We start from the raw sequence: 21,424 nt of genomic DNA on the forward strand, positions 1-21,424 counted from the left end.
GCATTATGTTTGCCAGTTTCTTATTGAGGACTTTTGCATCTATATTCATTAGAGAGATTGGCCTAAAGTTCTCTTTTTTGGTTGGATCCTTTTCTGGTTTTTGTATGAGGTTAATACTTGTTTCTAGGAATGATTTTGGGAATATTGCTTCCCTTTTAGTTTCAGTAAAGACTTTGAGGAGGGGTGTCATTTTATGGCTTGTGTTTAGATGTCCCCCCTAAAACCTCATGCAGATGAGTTTGGGCTTTCTTTTTCAGAGGTGACTGAATCTGGAATGTCTGATGCTGGAATTAAGAGCCTGTGATTACTAAACCACTACACCACTACACATGAGTGATTTGCTACCACCCTGATTCCGGTATTCTGGGTGGGATAAAAGGGACAGAAAAATACTGTTAAGCTCTCCCTTGTTGCTTTTGCTATCTCCCTCTGCCATCAACTGTTGCCACTCTATCACCCTGTCTTGGAACCAGCCAATTATGTAGTGAAACCTCTGTCAAATATAAGCCAAATAAACCCTTTTCCCTCTTTGAATGTCAGGTATTTTGTCTCAGCAATGAGAGAAACGTAACTAACACATGGCATTAGATTTTCTCTAAATGTCTTGTAGAATTCATCTGTGAATCCATCAGGACCTAGGCTTTTCTTTGTTAGTAGGTTTTTATTTTATTTTATATGTAAGTATAAATTTTATTTAAGTCTACATTTTAAATTTAACATTACCAAACATCACAATGAGGGAAAAAAAAAGAACCCAGAACACAAAAGCAAAAGATAAAAGAAAAAAAGCAATATCCCCACAGTGTATCAAGGCTTGAGAATTCAGTTTCTGATGTATAAACTGCCATGGGCAGAAATTAGCACGTTTATCAAAAATGCAGTGTCAAACTACTTTACATTTTTATACAGATCAAAAGGTGCTTATTTAGTATCATTTTCATGTATGCACTGACTATGTAAAGAAAGAATCAGATGAACCTCTGAAGACATCTCATAGACTCTGGGCTCCCACTGTTTCAGGTTCTTTTAGTGTCTGAGAATTTCCAGCTAATTCTTCAGTCTGCATTTCGCATATTGCACCAGATAAATGGTTTTTCTGTTCTTCTTCTACCATTTTCCTCCTAAGATATGCTTCTGAGTATATCATCAGTTTAAGTGCTAAATCTTCAATTTTCACAAAGTCTTCTTCATCAGACTTTTGATTTATGTTACCAGATTCTGCTTCACAGTCATTCACTAACACTGGAGATTCAGTATCAGGACTTCCAGCCAGTGAGCTTTCAGGAGTTTCCTGAGCATATTTAACTTCTTTGACTCTAGCCACTAAGGTTTCAATTTCAGTTAAAGGCAAAAGCAAAGGGTTAGGCTATTGAGATGAATCAACAGTAGTAAGTGAGTCCTTGTGGGCAGCACTATTTAAAGGTTGCTCATTTTCCAAGATATAAAGATAACAGGGCTTCATAGGAGAGCTATCTTGGTCATCTTTACTAATGTGTTCTTGTTCTGATGGGATCTTCATGCTTTCTGTTGTTTTTTCTAGTTCATGTTGTAGAACCCGATCATCATGCTCATTTTCTTCTATAGTTTCAGTGTTAGCTTGAATGAAGTCTGGACATCTACAGAGCTCTCTTCAAATTCTTCTATTTCTTCATCCTTATTCTCATCTTCTCCACTTCCATAATTAGTTAAAGCCTGAGTTTCCACTTTAGAGAAATTAGTTGACACTGGGCATCCGTCACTTTCTTCATCTTCCTTTTGATCAGAAACATCAGATCTTACATTTTTGGGACCTTCGGTACCATATACCTCAGATGTCTGAGTCTGTTTAACTGTTTTAGTTTCATCTTTGTCTTTGTCTTCATCATCAGTCTCTCTAGCAGGTGATCTGTCATCGCCTTCAAGAATCCCTTTGGCCTCTTCGGCATAAGATTGTATTACTCCAGCTGGTTCTATTTCCTTTTGCATCTATGTTTAACAGTTATACTATTATTATCTAAATCTTGTATGAGCTTAAAGAAGGCCAATTCATTAAACACTTCAGATATCTCTACAAGAAGATCTTCTCCACAGTCTTTCAGTTTTCTGCCCACAAATTTTGTCAGTGCATCCTATAATATACTTCCAAGTTGTTTATGAAAGAACTTTAGAAACTTCTTACTCTCATCATTTTGCTGGGTAGGAGTTCAAACCATGCGTCTTACTGAAGTAAGAAGTTGAGAAGAGCATACATCATCCATGTGCTCCTTTAAGAAAGGAATGAGTCCTTTCATAATTGCTTTAATTTGCGCTGCTGAGTATCAATTCTAGGACATGGGACAGTAGAAACTTCACTTATAGTTCACTTGTTGTGAACCATGTTTTTCAATAATGGGAGTTTCTTCTAAATTATTAACTATAGTGGTCGCAGCAGCAGTACTTTCATCCTCAATAACCCTGCAGTTGCATCTCACATTTGAATTACTTTCAGCTTCACTCTTCATACACTCATATTCTCTCATTCTTGCTAATGCTTGATCTAAGTGAATCACGGTGTTACCTAGATCATCTGTTGCAAAAGGCTCAAAGTTTGAAGATACAGATATGACACTAGCATTATCAGCATCATTTTGCTCATCATTTTGCTTATTTTATACATTTCTCTTTCAAAGTTCTTCTCAAAAGTTTCATCATCAGTAGTAGCCAGGCTTTCACTGGGTCTAAGTTCTGAGTTTGATGCTATCCAAGTGCCAGTTCACTGACTTTACATTTTCCCCTTCTTTATCATGGCTTTCAGAAATATGTCTGGATACTATGCCCTGCAATGCATATAAAGCTCTCTGTCTCACATAGTCAGTATTAAGTAGCTGAAGGTCATGGAAGAGTTCAATAAAGAAATGTGGGTGAGATTCATTCTGAGAAATTAATGTAGCTACTTCTGAATAGATACCCCGCAGAGCTTCAAACATGGAAAAATTACTCCCAGTTTCTGAAGATATTTCTGTAGGCCTACTATATTTTATAATTTTTTCCAGCTGCTCATGATTCTTTCTGCTGAATACTTTTGCTTGAACAGGCTCTTCAGTCTGGGTTGAATGTCTGTTCCTACTTTTGCAAGGTTCACATGCGATAGACATACTAGCACATTCATACCCAACATTTTTAACTCTGTTTTTCAGATGAGTAGAATTTCTCTTCTTACTCTTTGATTTGGGAGTTTTGTCTTTAGATGCCAGGCTGGCTTGTGCAGATGCTTTTCTTGTCTTGAATGTTTTAGTTACTGTTGTAGGATTCACTGGATCAGGGATACTGCTAAAGCTTTCTAATGATTTGTCATCAAACTGATGTCTTCTCCTACTTGTATCTAATTGATTTTTGTGATTATTATTTGTAATTTTCTCTACTGGCAGTGCAAATCCAGTCTTGATAAATGTTTTTCTATTTCTCCTTCTTGGTCATATACCCACAGTGTCCTACTGTTTTCTACTTCCTCTTCAGGCTGTTTCTGATTCCTTTGCTTCTCTGCTCCGATAGAGGAACTGCTCTCAAAAGATTTTGGCAAAGCCATATATTCTGTTTTCCCTGAAGGGTTCTGGGCTAATGGCTGCTGCTGTTCTGTAGATGTAGAAATATTCTGATAAAAATATCCAAAATTAGAAGGAAATAAAGGGCTAAAATTCATACCTGGTGCAAATGATGCAAAGTTAGTAAATCCAGATACATTAAACAGATTTACAGGCTGTGGTGGAAAGCTGAAAGGACAAAATAAACTGGGAGAAGGAGGGTGTGATGTGTTACTGCCTCTTTCCTTGCTTCTACACTTTTCCTAGATTATGATTATGTTGGTGCATGAGTTTATTTAGCATTTGTTCCAACCTCTGAACATTATCTGTTGCCACATTAACTGTGTATAGCACTGGTTCAACTGGTGCATTATGAGGTGTACTTGAGGAGGTGCATCATTGCTTGGCATAACACTGTAAGGACCAGTGAGAAGAGTTTGTAGCAAGCAAGGCAGAGTCTGTTGGTCTTGCATCAAAGTCTGACAAATGTTAACACTAAAATCAAGTTGTTTCTTTAGCTGATTAATTTGTTCTTGCCACTGTTCTTTCTCCTCTACATAAGAGAGCTCTAACACCCATTGAAGATTTTCTTGGCATTGCATACTGATATTCTGTTGTCTTGTCTTGGCTAAAGGATAGTAATTTCCATCAGCTGATAAAGGGCAATTGTTCTTCCACCTATTTTTGGTTTTCTTTATATTATAGGAGTTATGATTCACACTGTTAGGAGGATACACAGAAAAGTTGTCATTGGAACTGGCATACTGCTCTTCTTCTTCATCTGTCTGAGCAATTCCTTCAGAAAGGTAACCATCTTCATCTCCTTCTTCATCGAGTGCACACTGAGTAGAACCTCCCCAAGTTGCCATGGTTTTTTTCTGTTCTACTTTGTTAAGGAGGACACATGTTCTCAGATCCATCACTTCTTAATGACACAGCCACTGGAGATGTAGTTTCAGCTAGACCTTGCCTCCTCTGATGTTCAGCCATCAGAGCCTCAAGCTGCTTTCTTCTCTGTCGCAGCTTTTCCCTCAAGATTGCATGTCTTCAAATGTCTGACCACAACTCATTGTCTACTACTGAAGATCATCAGGCTCAACAACAAATTTGCTTGTACTAGTCTTATTTTCATTAACAGTTGGAGTTGAGATAACAGCTGGTATGTATTTTTTTTGTAGGACAATTACTCACACTAGCAGCTGACAGCTGCAGGTCAAAACTATTGGTAGGGTTTTAATTACATCTTCAATTTCATTGAGTGATATTTGGTTATTTAGAATTTTCATATCTTTGGTAATTCATATGTATCTAGGATCTTGTTCATTTCTTCTGTGTTTTCTATTTTATTAAGATAAGGGTTTTCAGAGTATGTAAGTATTGATGATCTTCTGGATTTCTGAAGGATCTGTTGTGATTTCATCCTTTTCATTCCTAATTGCAAGGATTTCATTCTTTTCTTTCATTTTTTGATAAGGTTAGCAAAGATTTATCAATTTTATTTAATCTTTCAAAGAACCAACTCTTTGATTCATCAATGCTTTGTATCATGTTCTTAGTCTCAATTGCATTAATTTCTGCTCTGATCTATGTAATTTCCTCCCTCATACACTGTTGGTCAGATTATAGACTGGTGCAACCACTGTGGAAATCAGTGTGGAGATTCCTCAAAAAACTAAAACTAGAAGTTCTATTTGAGGCATCTGGCCCCCTTCTTGGTATCATCCTGAAAGAATTAAAAGCATCACACCACACTGATAGATTTACACCCATTTGTATAGCAGCACAGTTTATAATAGCTGAATCCTGCAAACAGCCCAAATGCCCATTAACCAATGAATCAATAAAGATTTTTTTAATAAATTGAAGTACTACTCAGCAATAAAGAAAGATAAAATTGAGAGATTTCTAGGTGGAAATGGATGCATCTTAAGACCATACTCTTAAGTGAAATAAATCAGATACATGTGTAAATATCAGATTGTTTCTCTGGTATGAGAAACTGAAAATGTAAATAAGTACCAAAGTGTATAATAGCCATTGTGAAATAGGACAAAATTGTTCAAATGGGAAGGGGCACTAGGGAGGGTGTGGGGAAAATAAAGGAAGGGGAAAGAAAAATTTGAGAAAAGAAAAATAAAATGGAAAGAAAGCTTTTGTAAAAAAGGAGAAGAAGAGGGACTGAAGAGAGGAGAGAGGAATGGGAAAAATAAGAATCAAAAACCTTTAAAAGAGGAAAATTTTGCAAGAAAATACATTGAAGATATTCTCTCTGTGGTTTTGGTTTATATTTTTGTTTAGATTTTGTTTTTGTTTCAACTGGGGTCGGCAGAAAATAATGAACCAGTAATTAGTTCAATACATCTATCTTGCATACATAATACATTCTAATGATATTCCAAAGAAATATTTGAGAAAAGTTTCCTAACATTTACTAAATCAATAGTAATCTTCCAAATAATCTTAAATATTATTCTCTGTGATGAAATTTTTGTGGTTATAAATGCAATTTTGTTTTCATTTAATCTAAAAAATGTTGTAATTTTTATCTCTAAATATTGTCAGAAACACAATTCAAAACTTAATAATTCTATTGACCACCGAATTCAGGTTTCTTATAATTTTCTTCTACAGGCTCCTCATAGCAATAAATGAACTGTGAATTACTTTTATTAAGATATGCCTAATACTCATCAATACCTTTGAAAATCTTGATCTTGTTATGTCCATGACAAATTATCACTGTCTATGAATGATATAAAAATTATTAAAATTTTCAAAAAAATCCATCCACTCACTTATCCTGGATTGTTAATATTTACATGAAACGTTTTAACTTACTGTGGTACTTATAGATATGAAAATGAAATTCATCAAGTCATATGTTCTTAAAATTCCTTTTTGAAAGAAACTGAATTTAGTCATGTTTTTAAATCAAATGTGCTGTGCTTATATATCATTCTTGTCTGAATAATGTTATGGGAGAAATATATTTCATTGGGAAATACAGTAAGATAATTATATGAAAAATGATATACAAGAAATTTAAATACTTGAAATAGTATCTCAGATTTTTCTTATATTTATAAAATTTATTATATTATTTCATCAAAAATGTAGCCATTTACTAAAGCTGTCTATTGCTTCCAAAGCAAAGTTATTGCACTGTCAATAAATGTGAAAAATGTGATATGTTAGACACAAACAAAATGAGAAACAAATAGGAATGAAAGAGAAAATTGTAGAGCACATAAAATTGCCCAGAAATTTGAAAATGTGTCTTGTATCCTGTAAATCTATTCTCTAATTCTTTCGTATTCAGGAGACAATACTAAGTATTGTGCCTAATAAGCTTTTAGCTCTACCTATCTCAGCAGAGGCTTTTTCTGTGAATAGTAATGCTTTAGAAAAGCAATTTACTTTGTGGAATAAAACTGAATCAGCAGAACCCCAACAGCGAAATCCAATTTTATCCTTAGGCTCAAAGCTGTATACCTTCTATTTTAATGACTGACAGCTTCTATTTCTTTATACAAGTATCATGTAAGAAATGAAAACAACTGCCAATAGAGCCACGATTAGCCTACAAGCTTAGTGAAATCTTTTGCTTGGGCAGTCTTCATAGCTACATCATGGTTCAAACTCAGAGGAAAATATTACAACCTCATCAAGTTCTACACAGAATTTCCATAACAAAATAAGCAGCAAAATATACATATATTTAACACATATAATGTATGTAAATATACGCAATAACATTTCTAATATAACAAGAAGGAATTTCATGTCTCTTTTGAGACAATGTAATGAAAATATTGAGGGGAGAATAGGGCACGATTTCTTGGTACAACTCTGAATACCAGTTTCTCAGTAAAATTACTAAGTTCAAGAAATATTCAATAAAGCTTTCATGTGGAAGCAAATGAAGGAACTAAATTTTGAGACCTGTGCCAGTATCTACAAGAGGGAAGGGAGAGCAGGTGCAAATTAAAGCAGAAAGGCAGAGAGAGGAAGACAAGGAAGTCATGGGCAGAGAGATACTGAAATATTGTGCAGAAATTTAGGGAATGTTCTAAAACTCAAGGACTTGGAATTGAGGTTTAAGTCAAATTTATACCTTATAGGTATTTTCTTAGAGCTATCTAAAGTAACCACTGTAAACTACATTATATTTCTCTATTTAATAATTCAATTTGTGATATAATTGTATTTGCTGTTACGGTTCTGACTTCCTTAAACTGAAAAATTTAATTGCCAGCTTCTGCACATGTGAAATCAATTTTGCAATTAGTTAAGTGAGACCTGGAAAAGAATTTGAAAGGGAGATATCCTTCAAGATTTATTAAGTTATACATATTTATATTAATGAGATGAGACCAATTAAAGCAGTATATTACATTTTTATTTCAAATTGACTAAATGTACATCTATTATGGAGCTCAAATGTCTCTGTATTCCAAAGTAATATGGGGGCTAATTCCAGTGGTTTTCAGCTCCTGGTTTTGTTTCTTGTCATATTGCATTTAGTTCTCCTGGGTTGCAGGGTCTTAAAACTTTTTCTAATGGAAGTCTAGTTTTTAATATAATTGAAATTTTAAGCCAAAAAATAAAGATACTATACTTTTGGTTCTATTGTCAGGCTTACTGACAGGGCCTCATAATAATAAAGTTATCAAAAGTTGGTTCCTTTATCACTATTTCCAAAGCATATTAATAATTTAATGTTGATATGAAGTCAGTGATTATTGGTACATTCTAATTAGGAATCAGTATTTTAAGAAAAATTTTATTACTCTTCTGTATGTGTATGCATGTGTGTATGAAAATGTATATGTATATATGCAAAGGAATATATACTTTCTGATGAATCTCAGGGAATGAAGTAATTCATAGACATAATATTTTAGTAAAACATTATTTTACTTTTTCTTGGAATAATATAAAGACATTGTAATGCTTTTGTGTTAGACTCCTTATGTTTAGGGTTAGGCTTAGGGTTAGGGTTAGTGAAGTTGTACTTAAATAACAATGTTACATATTTTAATTCACTAATTATTGTGGTGTTATGTAAAGTTCATTAGCCACGTATTTTATCAAATATTTATAAAGGAAATAGTTTCTACCATTAGTGTAGGCTTCTCAAATTAGTATTTTGAATCAATTTAAAGGTAAAGGAGGGACTGGGGATGCAGCTCAGGGATAAAATGCCTGTCTGGCAAGTGCAAAGTCCTGAGTTCAATCCCCTGTACAGAGGAAAAATAAAATAAAATAAAATAAATAAATAAATGAAAAGGTAAGGAAATATTCTCAAGAAAGTAGGTTTGTAAAAATCTTTTAAATCCCATAGACATTTTCTCACCTTCTCAAAGTAGATGATAGATAAAATTATTTCTCAGAAAAAGACTGCATTAACCCGCCACTCACATACACATGCACACATGATCTTACTATTGTCACAGAAACATGCTGCTGCTATCATTGCTCTGGCTTTCATTTTAATTTAAATCAATTTTAAAATTTATTTATACACTTTTCAATTTAAATTAAATTTATTTTAAACAGATACATGAAATTAGAAAAAACTACATATTAATGGGGTAAGATATGATACATTGATACATGTATACATTGTATTATGTTTACATAGGGTTAAACATTTCTCTCAAACATTTATCATTTCTTCTGAGTCAAAATTTCAAAATCCTTTCTTCTACTTTTTTGGGTTTTTGGGTTTTTTTGGTACCGGGGATCGAACTCGGGTCCTTGCACTTGTGCAGCAGGCGGCGAAACCACTGAGCTAAATCCCCAGCCCCTTTTCTTCAACTTCTTTGAAATATGTGGTATGCTATCATTATCTATAGCCACCCTATTGTGCAATATCACACCCATACTTTCTCGTCACTCGAATTTAATACCTATTTATCAACCTTTCTTCATCCCTCCCTCACCTATTCTTCCATCTTCTGCTAACCACCAAAATATTTTTGGATTCCAGATATGACTGAGATTATACAATATTTGTCTCTTTAAATATGACTCATTTATTATTAAAATAATGATTCCCCAGTATATTCATGTTGTCAAAACTGACAAGATTTCATTTTTATGGCTGAGTAATATTCCATTGTGTTTATGAATCATATTTTATGCATTCATCAGTTGATTGAAAGACCATTTCTATTATAAATTAATAACACCATTAGTGTTCCACTCAGAACTTAATAATATTATATATAATAATACTATATTTTGTTATCTATTTTGAATATTAGTCATGTTGATTATTTTTAAATCAACTGATCTATATCTATCTACTAAAAAGACTTCACAAATTAAGCACAATTTTTAAAAGCATTTTAATTGTGTAAGAATTCTGCTTAATATGTAATGTAAATTTATAATATTACTACAAACATAAACATAGCTAAATGTTAGTCCAAAAAATGCAAAGTATAACTCAGATAACATGACTATCATTCAGTATCATTAGATAAGAAAGAACACATCATAGGTCATAGCAGAAACATAGATAAAAAATATTATTGTTATAAAATATTTATGCACTTTCTGGACCAAACAATGTGGAACTCATTTGTTGTTCATTCAAAACCAGGAGGTTCAAAAGGTCATTTACAATTTAGATTAGGTGATCAAATAATTGAGTAATATGGGATAGCGAAATGCCAACCAGGACGTCTATCATCCATTTCTTCACTATTATGTTTAGTCTGTAGACATTTTATTAAAATTAAGGCATCCACAGAAAAAAATGAAAGTCCAACACAACAGTGTGAAGTGTGTTGTTCAGGGAAAGACAATAATCCAAAAAGAATCTGGAACGAAGTTAGAAACTACTGTCCAGATTTTAACCATGCATTATGTATTGCATATTTTAAGATATACCATACACAGAAAAATTATTGATTAAATTTGACAAAAGTATTGTATTTATACTTCCTGTTATATTAACATATAATAATTAATTTAAAAATGTGCATCCTGTATTTAAATAATTGGATTGGTAAGTGGTTCAAAGTTCAGAATAAATCAAATTGCAAAAGAGAAAATAAAGAAGCATTAAAAATTTATAGAATTACTAAAAGTATCACCCTAAAAACTTGACAATTCATATCAAATTTACAGTAGTTTTAAAATGAGAATTTTCGATTTTAGCACTATGTATTTACATATTTCCCCCATACATATATTAATTAATAGTATATTTTAGGAAATTAATCTGCAATTCAAAATTTTCTTCATCTGCAATTATTTGATGAAGTAACATGCTTTGACATTGTCACTAGGAATCTGAATTTCTTTGCCCCTCAATGTCCCAAGGGAAGCTGATGAAACACAATTGATCTAATCCAATTTGGATCCTTTATTCCTCCTTCTCAATCTCTCTCCTGAATTAGGAGTTGTCATGCAATTCAGCTCTGGCCAAAGAGTAATAAAAGGCTCTCTACTGGTAGTTTTTCTCCTGGAAAGATATATTAAGGACTCTTAGCATCCTGATTATCTCTTATGCTGTTTCTCTGGATAGAGCTGTATGAGATAATGAAGGCTGAAGATTATGTAGCCACCTGGAAAACATCAGGGAAAGGTTAAGAGAACTGGCGAGATTTGTTATTCTGTGTCTGATTTATTCCAGTAACATGATGATCAAGTTCCTGAGTTCATATTGCTGGTTTCATCCATGTTTTGGCCATTATAATTAATGTTGTAATGAATATAGGAGTGTGTCTCTTTGACATAGTGATTTCATTTATTTTTAATATATACCTAGTTCAGAGGTTGCTTCATTATAAATTAGTTTTAGCTTTGAAGTTTTTGAAGGTCTTCAATAGTATTTTCCAGAATACCTCTAGTAATGTACTTCCCAACAAACAATGTGTAAGTGGTTCCTCCTTTCTGCACCCTTGTCAGCACTTGTTATCATAAGAGTCATTCTAACAGATGTCAAGTGATATTTCATCATCCTAAACTCATAAAAGCAGAGAAAAAAAATGATGGTTACCAAGGGGCTGGAAGAGATGGTGGGGAAGATGTTAGTCAAAGGAAACAATTTTGGTTGTATTGAGGGGAGGGTCAGAAGCAGAGATTGATCCCAAATCCTTCACAATGAGCTACATCCCCACCCCTCTTTTTTATTTTGAGAAAGGGTCTTGCTAACTTGCCCAGGCTGGGCTTAAATGTTTCAGTCTCCTGCCTCTTGACCTCTCATAGCCTGGGATTATAAGCAAGTGTCACCATGCCTGGAAGTATAAAAACTTCAAGTATCATATATGGAAACAGAAAAAGAAGAGGCAAGAAAAGAAAAGACATAGCATGATCTGAACTTAGAAAGTAGGAGAGGGATCATGAAGGAATAAGAAAGTATCCACGGGGAGAGGGGAGATGTGTGTGCATATACTAATATCAGTGAAGCAATATCATCACATTTTATAATTAATGTGTTATAACAAAAGAGGATACAAAATTTCAATTAGATAACAAAAAGATCATGGCATTTATTTTATAATGCTGTATCTATAGTAATATACCATATTTTTCAAAATGTATACTTTTATAAAAATAAAACTTTAAGCATGTAAAAATGGTATACTTTAAAAAGTCAAAAAGATTTTATGTAGTTTTACTTTATTCACTTCTTCCATTCCCATAATTAACAAAATAATGCTCATGAATGTATATTATGTTCTGTAACCAGCAAATAAGTCAAAGATCATTGCAGTTGGTGTTCCTCATTATTAGAGCAAATACCATGCCACATATAAGTGAGGATCCTTGAAACTATTTCAATCTTTTACAATAATTGGTGATTATAATAGTGCACTGCAATTGCTAAGAAAAACTTCAGTTATATTTTGAGTTGTATTTTTAAGAGAGACAAAAATATGTTCATTTATTAAAAATGAGCTATTATTTTATAATTATATTTATTAATAAATAAAATCAACTAATAAGCAACACATTATTTTACCTACTGTTACTGATGATCTTGCTCTATTAATTCTGGTAAAACCTCTTTGAAATATAGTATTGAGAAATAGGATCAATGACAATAGTTGAAATAAAACATTCTTTAAAAATGTCATTCTATTTATAGAGATATTTGATTTTACAAATATAATAGTTGAGTTCAGTTTTAATTTTACATAATTGCATTTAAAAAAATTTTAATTCATCTGTTCAATTTTAAGTGTTTTCTCAGACTTTAAGTTTGTAATTTATGTTTCCATCATTTATTGTTGAGACTGGAGCATAACTTCTGAAGATTTTGTCATCTTTTGGAGAAAAACCACTCGTGCGCACGATTTTTGAAAGTGCACCAACTCTGCATGTGAGATGCTCTGAGGGAGTATTACATGTTCTGCCCTGTTTGAGAAACTGACATCATCTTGGGGATGTTGCCAGCAGATATTTGAAGAGTCAAATGCTAGAAGATTTTAGTGACTGCGGACAGTTTTTGATTTTTCTAACCTTGGCAAGAGTATAGAAAGAGTGAGTACAAAGTATATTTTGTTAATTTTAAAAATGCTTTTTCTATCAAGTTAATTATTAAACTGGCTTATAGTCACTTATTTACTAAATATCTTTTTCCAGAACTTATGGGAATTAAATCTAAAATGCAATCCATCAAGAAGTTTGTAGTATTAATTTTTCTAAACAGATTTTGAACATTCAGATCTTTCAGAGCTTACCTATTCTTCAATTCTTTTTTGGAAATGAAGACATTGTATTATGTATTCTTATTTATTTTTCACAAAATCTTATATACTTTCATCTGATAGTCTTTGTAATATAATACAATGGTACACTTTAATAATATTTTGAATTTTTATTAGAATTTATTTTTTCTCACTTCATTAGAAACCAAAGACAAATAAGCAACTACCAACACTAATTGCAATATTATTAAAGTTATACACTATGTAGTTATTCTATATTTCTAATGTGTATATCTTTGTTATTATAACAAGGATACATTTTGTCACAATATTTGCTTATTATCTAAATATATATGTCCAAAATCATTGTATGGCAATAAAAACTTACATATGAATGTGTATTTACTATTGCAAAAGTAATTTATCACTCACTTAACCTGAAAATTTTTCCTTTGTTGATGTTAGTGATTTTTATGTACTCAATATGTTTTAAACATCAGGCTTGGTGGCCTATTCTGTAATCTCAGTACTCTGGGAGACAGAGGCAGGAGGATCATAAGTTGAAGTCCAGCCAGGGCATCTTAGGGACTTAGTGAGACCCCATCTCTAAAGTAAAATAAAATAAAATATAAAATTAAATTAAATTAAACTTTGACAAATGGAAAATATAAAAAGGGAATTAGTCATTACTGTTTAAGAGAATGAAGTGGATATGTGTCATTGTTTTTGTTTATACATCTTGTCTTACACAAAGATAAGCTCTCTTTGTTTTTAATAATGGCATAAAATATTTACTTTTTTCAGTATTATTATACCCTCATATACAACTTATTTTAAGGAAATATACATGGAAAGGAGGAAAGAATAATATAAAATAAAATCAAACATAATTAAGTATGATTTTCAGTAAAATTTCTGTAAAGCTGAAGATGTATCTGTCTAGACCTTTTTCTAAAGATGTACTAACCATTTTCCTGATGTGGTAGTGCACGCTTGTAATCCCAGCACTCTGGGAGGCTGAGACAAGAAGATCACAGTTCAGAGCCAAGGCTGGGCAATTTAGTGAGACCTTGTCTCAAAATTAAATATATGGGCTAGGGATATAGTTCAGTCTGAACATCTTGGGTTCAATTACCAGTACTGCCACACCCAAATATGAGCAATTTAAATTATCAAACATTATTAATAAAATAGTACCATAGAAAAGTTTCTTAGTCAAAAATAACATAATCAAAGTGTATTGTAAAACTCAAACCTGTATTTTTTTAATGTGGACAAAAACATGATTGAAATGTTCAAATTTTCTCCCTTAACACAGTAGCCAAGTATTTTGATGTTATTTATTAACATATGAGGTCGGCCCTTTTTTTCCAGGAATGTGCATAATTGCTTGAGATTACCTCAAATCAGAGTAGCTAGAATACTTGGGTATTGCAATACTAAAGAACTTATTTTTGTGTATGAGTTTACTAGTATGAATTGAACTTATATTTATGTGTATGAATTTATATAATTCCACATTGAATTGAACTTTAATTCTTTGTCATCTTGACCTCAAATTTCGGTCTGTAAGTTACAAATTGAATTACCTTGTATTATCTGTAATTTCTTAATAATATTAACTTTAACCTTTAAAGGAGTGGAGAACAAATAATTTTCAAAGTAATGTCTTGTCACATGAAATATGACTAAAATATCAAATAGTGGCATAAATCCCTCATCAACAAATGGATTTTTCTGTGGTACATCTATTTATGACACTGTCATGATTTCAGAAGCCCCCCAAGGCTAAATGAAAATCACATGCATGTGAATACATGAGCACACAAATACACACACATACACACATTTAAAAATAAAGCAAATTTCATATATATAAGGAAAGAAGATTTATTTCTGTTCAGAGTAATATAACACAATTTCTTCCTGTGGAATTTTTTAAATAGTTGCTTTTAAAAATTTTACTGGTTACGTTTTCATATAGAGGTTTGTTTTTGCTTTCTACTTTTTATTCATCTTTATTGTTGATCAACTATGACTACAAAATAATTTCTAGTCATGTGAATTAACAACATATTCTTTCTTTTGATGCTCCATGAATATATAACTGAGGTTGTGCTAGATAAATAGGCTCCAGAGATCTATAGTGTAATATAATGCTTATAGTTAACAATATAGTATACTGCACTTTAAACCTTATCAAAGATGGAACTCAATTTAAATGTTCATACTAGGAAAACAAAAACAAAACAACACCAATACATTTGAGAAGTATTAAATATGTATATAACCATTGATTTTACTAATGTTTTCATGGGTGTTTACTTATATCAAAATTGATCAAATTGTGCATTTTAAATATGTATAGTTTAGGTTATTTCAATTATACTTCAATAAAAGTGTTAACAATAGGCTTCGTTTTTGTCCTTTGAATTTTCATGATGAGTATCTCACTGTGCCATTAGAAATATTATAAACAAATGTCAAAATAAGTAAAAAATTGACTTTCTGTGACAGTTCCTTTGACTTTGTAGATTCTTTTGGAGTAAGAAAAAACCCCCAAAATATCAGTAAGGGAAGAAAAAATAATTCTTAAAGATAGTGGAAGTTTCTCCCACAGTGTCTGTTCAGGAACCAGTACTCCCCAACTGAGACATGTGTAATATTGAGGCAACAGGTTAAATAGTCTGTTAGAATTTTATAGCAAAGCTAAAATAAAGAGATAATTGGATAGAGTCCCATTTGGCTGCCTTAAAAGCAATTTGAATACTGAGAAAGACCTGTGGGAGCAAAATTGGAGGCAGAGGATCTGGGTAGAAGAATATATCTATTGTCACATTGTGGGTGTATCTGTCAACTATTTCCCTATAGGTTTCATGCTAGTGTGTTGCATAACTGTTGTGGTCATCACCTGTGATCACAGCATAGCTATAAAATTTCAGGAAACACATACTGTATCTGTCACCTCATAAAAAGAAAGAAAAAGGCTAAAGGGATGTTCTTGAAAATATTTTTTTGCTAATTTTAAAGGAAAGCATTTCTTTCATATAAAGTTGAGAGACTAGATATCTGATTTTATTTAAACTGGTTTTAATGTCACATTCACTTGTTAAATATTACTTACTCATACTTCATTTTACGTGAACGTGTGCAATAGTAATGCGAGTTTCTGCGAAAGAGATTTATTTTGCCAACTATAAGGTTACATTTAATTAGTCATCATTATACTGGGAACAACACTGGGGTTGGATGTCAGAGTTTGTCATCGATCCAATATTATCACTTTTGGCTGAGAAAAAAAGTGAAATTAATAAAACATGGAAAAACAACTATGTATGAATGGACTTGGAGGTCTTGATTTGACAAGACATCCCAAAATTATTTTGAGTAGCTTGGTCAAGGCAAAATATTTGGTCAAGCAACATTCCTCGCTGTTTTATCTTGTTAAATAAAATTCAAAACATATGGTCATAATTACATACATCTTAACAAAACATTGGTATAAAAAGTTTATGAATTATGTGGAGATTTACGAGTTACATCGCTTTTCTAAGATTTTTATAACATTTTAAGTGGGAATCGGGGTTTGAAGTATAAGAGCACTTAGACTATTTAGAATAATTTCAAGTCCAATACAGTGCAGAATGATAGTCTCATCAAATAACGTATCAGTGATTTTATATATGTACTATAATTTTGAAGATGATTCTTGAACCAGTATGCCATGATACAAAGAAAATTGAAGCTGGATTCATGAAACAAGGATTGCACACTGCCTTTTACTTTTCTATGGTTCATCTATCTATTTTAAATAGTAAAAATGCCAATTAGAGAGTTTGAGAATATTTTGAATATTCCTAGTAAAATATATTAAAATGCATAAATAAGGACTTGTATCTTGCACAGGGAAAGCACATCTGCAGGTTTGTGTGTTCTTTTTTTGTTTTTGGACTACAGATCAAACTCAGGACTTTGTATATTCTAGGCAGTTACTAAAGCACTGAGGTGTGCTTCTAGCCCTTGATGTTCTGTTTCAGTGAAATTATATGCCATGGGCCTTTTATGAGTGAAAACTTGCTGTATACACATTAGGGTCCTGATTTTTCTTATTTCTATATTTCAGCTAGGTATCTATGCATCTATTATCCACCGATGTCTTATACTAAGGTTTTCAGAGCTTGTTCCATGATTGTTCACATCTTCACCGGTGCCCTGCAATTTTGTCCAGCCAAATCCTTTTGCATAAATGGATGGGTGTTTGGTCATGTATTGGTCATCTCTTCCACCTTTTAAACTTATTTGAAACAAATTCCAAATTAATAGTAACTCAAAAGAAAAAAGGATTCATCACCAAGATGAAAAACAATTTGCATAATAAATTCTGAGAATGAAGACACTTGCATATGCTTCATTTACATTTTTTAATCATTTAAAAATGACAACTAAGCAGGCAAAATTCAGTTTAATTTAGAAGTAAATTCTTTTTTGATTTTGTGAAACATTTCTTTGCAGAAGAATCTAGCCTGAACAAATCTTGCCATCCTATTTTATGTCTTTTTATATATATAAACACCATCAAAATCAGTGAACTCACATTAACTTCAATATGGACAATTTAATTGAAAACTCTGAATGTCCAACTTCTACTAATGTATATTGAAGAAAAATAATTAGTTTCAGTGGGAGTTAACTGAATGTACAGATTGCAGATTGTAGCCAAAGCAGGGTCATTATTCATTTTCACAGTTTTGATGTTCTCCCAAATTATAATCTAGATACTGCTTTTAAAACAAAATTAGAAAAATGAGATTCTCAGTTCTTCTGTGTACAGTTTAAGAAAGAGATGAAGGGTAATCTTACCGCTCCATTCTTTTAACCTACATTTTTTTCAGTACACTGTGAAGAAAGTATACAGCTATGAAGATGGACCTTAGTCATTTAGAATACCCAGTTAAGATATACACTGTAGTTTTCTTTTATCCACTTTATTTTTTTAAAATTTCAGTTACCCATGGTCAATTATGGTCTGAAAATATTAAATGGAAATAATACAATTAAAATTACATGTCATTTGGACATGTAATGTGATGAAATGTCATGAATTCCTTTCTTCTAGAGCTATGGTATGAATCATACTTTGTATATTATATCCACTCTTTTTTTTTTTTGGTACTGGGGATCAAACTCAGGTCCTTGTGCTTGCAAGGCAGGCCTTGGAACCACTGAGCTAGATTCCCCACCCTCCACTCTTTTATATATCCTCCCCACTCACTACTGCTCAGTAGCTACCCGACTTATCAGACTGACTATTGAGCTCTACCAGTTCTTGTGTTCAAATAGCCTCTATTTTACTTAATAAAAGCTCATGAGCAGTAATATTAACAATGTATTGCTTACATTGTTATACTTGCTTTGTTAGTTATTATTAATCTTTCATCTTGCCTAACTAACAGATTACACTTTCACATAAGTATTCATGTATACATACAACCACACAATATATAAATGATTTTTCACCCCTGGCACTTTCAAGCATCCACTCAGGTCTTAGAAGATATCACTCTCAGATTTGAGGGGCTACCATATTTCTTGGGTAAAAGATTTTCTAATTTTTATTTTCTGAGGCTATCTTAAGATTAGTGCCTTATTTGGTTGAGCATTTTGTTTAGAGTGGATACTACATATAAATCCTGTTTTAAATAATTCAGTATAAATTAAATTTATGTGTTTTATGTGAATCATTATTTATATTACAGGTTGCTTCGGGTACCAATTACATTAAGTTCTAAAATTACTGAAACTTGAACTAATATGCCAAGTTTTAATTTCAATATTTGACAAAATATATTTTTAATAGGCTTATTTTGTTTTGTTTCATTTTCAGTACCCGGGATTCAACCCAGGAAGGCTTTACACTGAGCTAAATCCTTTGCCTTTCATTGTATTTTGAGACAAGGTGTTGCTCTTTCATCCAGGCTACCTTCAAGGTTATTGTCCTGCCTCAGCCTCCCAAGTAGCTCTGATTAGAGGTATGGTCACCACGCCTGACCTCGGCTTCCTATCCTTGCTATAAGTAAGATGATGAAGTACAAACAAAAGTTAAAATAAACTTCCAACCTTGAAAAGCTTATTGATAACAATTTATTATTGATAATTCTCTAATTCTAAAGTATTAATAATTCTTTAAAGTAACTTATGTATTAATGATTATATATTAATAATAATGTTTTGCCTTTCATATTTGCTTTAGACTGTTACTTTAAAATACATGGTAATCTTAGAATAAAATATATGGAGAAAATTGCCTAAAAGGAAAAAAACCATGAAATACTACCCAAGATCAAACTTGTGAATTGATTGTGAAAACAAATTTTTAGGGAAAATTACAAACCTGTTTTCCAGAGGGGTACATTTTGGAAAGAGCAAAATAATTGTAATTTTTGAAAATTTAATTTACTTTCCTAATTTAGACATCATTGCTTCTGATATTATTTGAAGTTGTGAATATTTCTGTTTGAATGTAAGCACCTAAAATTTATTGATGCATAGAATTCAGAACATATGGCAGTAGGACTGTAATAGTTGAGGAATGTACATAAATAAAAAACAAAATCTAAGAAAGTGTGTTAATAGATTTAGTGATTAATTTCTGATTAAAAGAAAGGTTTATAAAAGGAAAAGAAATAAAGGGAAAAAATAATTCATACATTTTTATATTCTAAAAATACCTAATGAAAATTGGGAGATACAGTTTTCTAGATTTGTAAAATAAATATTAAAAATAATCATCTTTTCATTTTTCATAATGTCATGGAGAATACCTATATTTAGTTTTGTGTGAACATGAGTCAGATATATAAGAATACATAATCTTACTTGTTAAGAAAGCACATATATAAAATGCAAATATTGATCATCTTTTGCATTTCCATTCTCAAAAAATGATTGTTATGTATCAAAAGGCAGTTAAGATTAAACATTTTTATCATAACTACATTTTTTCCTTAAAAATAAAAACTAGTATTCCTCTGAAAGATAAATATTTCAACTGTTTAGACTTTTTTTTTTTTTGGTACCGGGGATCGAACTTCGGTCCTTAGCTTGTAAGGCAGGAGATGGAACCACTGAGCTAAATCCTCGGCCCTGAACTGTTCAGACTTTTTTGATCTTCTGAACATTTTTATTCTCTGTTAAGGAAAACATCTATAGAATTAGCTTGTAATCCACTTTAGAGAAGACTTTATAACTTTATAATAATCTTAGAACTTTCTTTCAGCTACTTTTAATGCTTCTATGACTTTGTGTCAATCCTTATGGCTGAAAATAGTTATAAAGATATTGTTTCCAGCCATTTGTGTCAAGGAATACATTCTCAGTAATCAGAGTCAGAACCAAGTGTAATGCTCATGTGCATTCAAAAATTTATGCCAAATTAATTTCAGTCCAGCACACCTGAAACCTAAAACTAGCTCCACATCTCAAATAAAAATCTGTTAGCCTGAGACAAATAATTCCCTTGAGGGCACAATTTCTTTAGAAGATGCAGTTTGTCTTAAATATATGTTGATAATTCAAAGAAACTGTAACATATCTGTTTAGTTCTTTCCAAAGTAACTAATTACAAACAGAAGTTAGAGTTGAACGTTTTGTGAACTAGTGGAAAACAGATCCATATTTCACAATTTCAGAGTACCCAAGTTGAGTTCAAATGATCTACTTTCGGTATTTCTGAAGAGTCAACAATTAATTGGAATAATTTATGAAGCCATTTATTACTTTGTTAAAATTTTGTTTAAAAAATGAAAGAAAAGAATAGTCTCTTACATAGTACTGCATCTTGAACTGTCGTATATATGTGGATTGAGTCAATAAATTTCAAATCCAAAAAGTCAAAGGTCTGGCTAGAGGCTTACATAGTAAAATGGGTCTGGATACAAAGTTTATTGTGGAAGGTCATACAACAAAAAGAGTTTGTTTTATTTTCAGGGTTTAGCTAATATAAGAATTTCTTAGTAGAAAGAAGTAAAGTAAAAAACATTTCTTTTTTTAAGTTTTATAAGGGAGTTCATTAACAAAATGAAAAGCCTGATTCCTTGCTGCCTTAAGTAATGTTTATAGTACTGATTGTTGCCAAGTTCTACCATTGACACTCACTGTTAAGTCTACTTCCCAATATTTTCTCTCTGGATCATAAGCTCTTGTGCTTTGGGTTGGTTC

At 31.9% G+C, this 21,424-nt stretch overlaps 1 pseudogene; it reads right to left on the bottom strand.

The window, feature by feature from the left end:
- Positions 1-957: 957 nt before the first annotated feature.
- On the bottom strand, positions 958-18,075 carry LOC101698846 (pericentriolar material 1 protein pseudogene; annotated as a pseudogene).
- Between the last annotated feature and the right edge of the window lie 3,349 nt (positions 18,076-21,424).

This window comes from Heterocephalus glaber, unplaced genomic scaffold (assembly GCF_053883595.1).
Source record: "Heterocephalus glaber isolate CG9 unplaced genomic scaffold, H.glaber_assembly_v1.0 deba00001572, whole genome shotgun sequence".
Taxonomy (NCBI): domain Eukaryota; kingdom Metazoa; phylum Chordata; class Mammalia; order Rodentia; family Bathyergidae; genus Heterocephalus; species Heterocephalus glaber.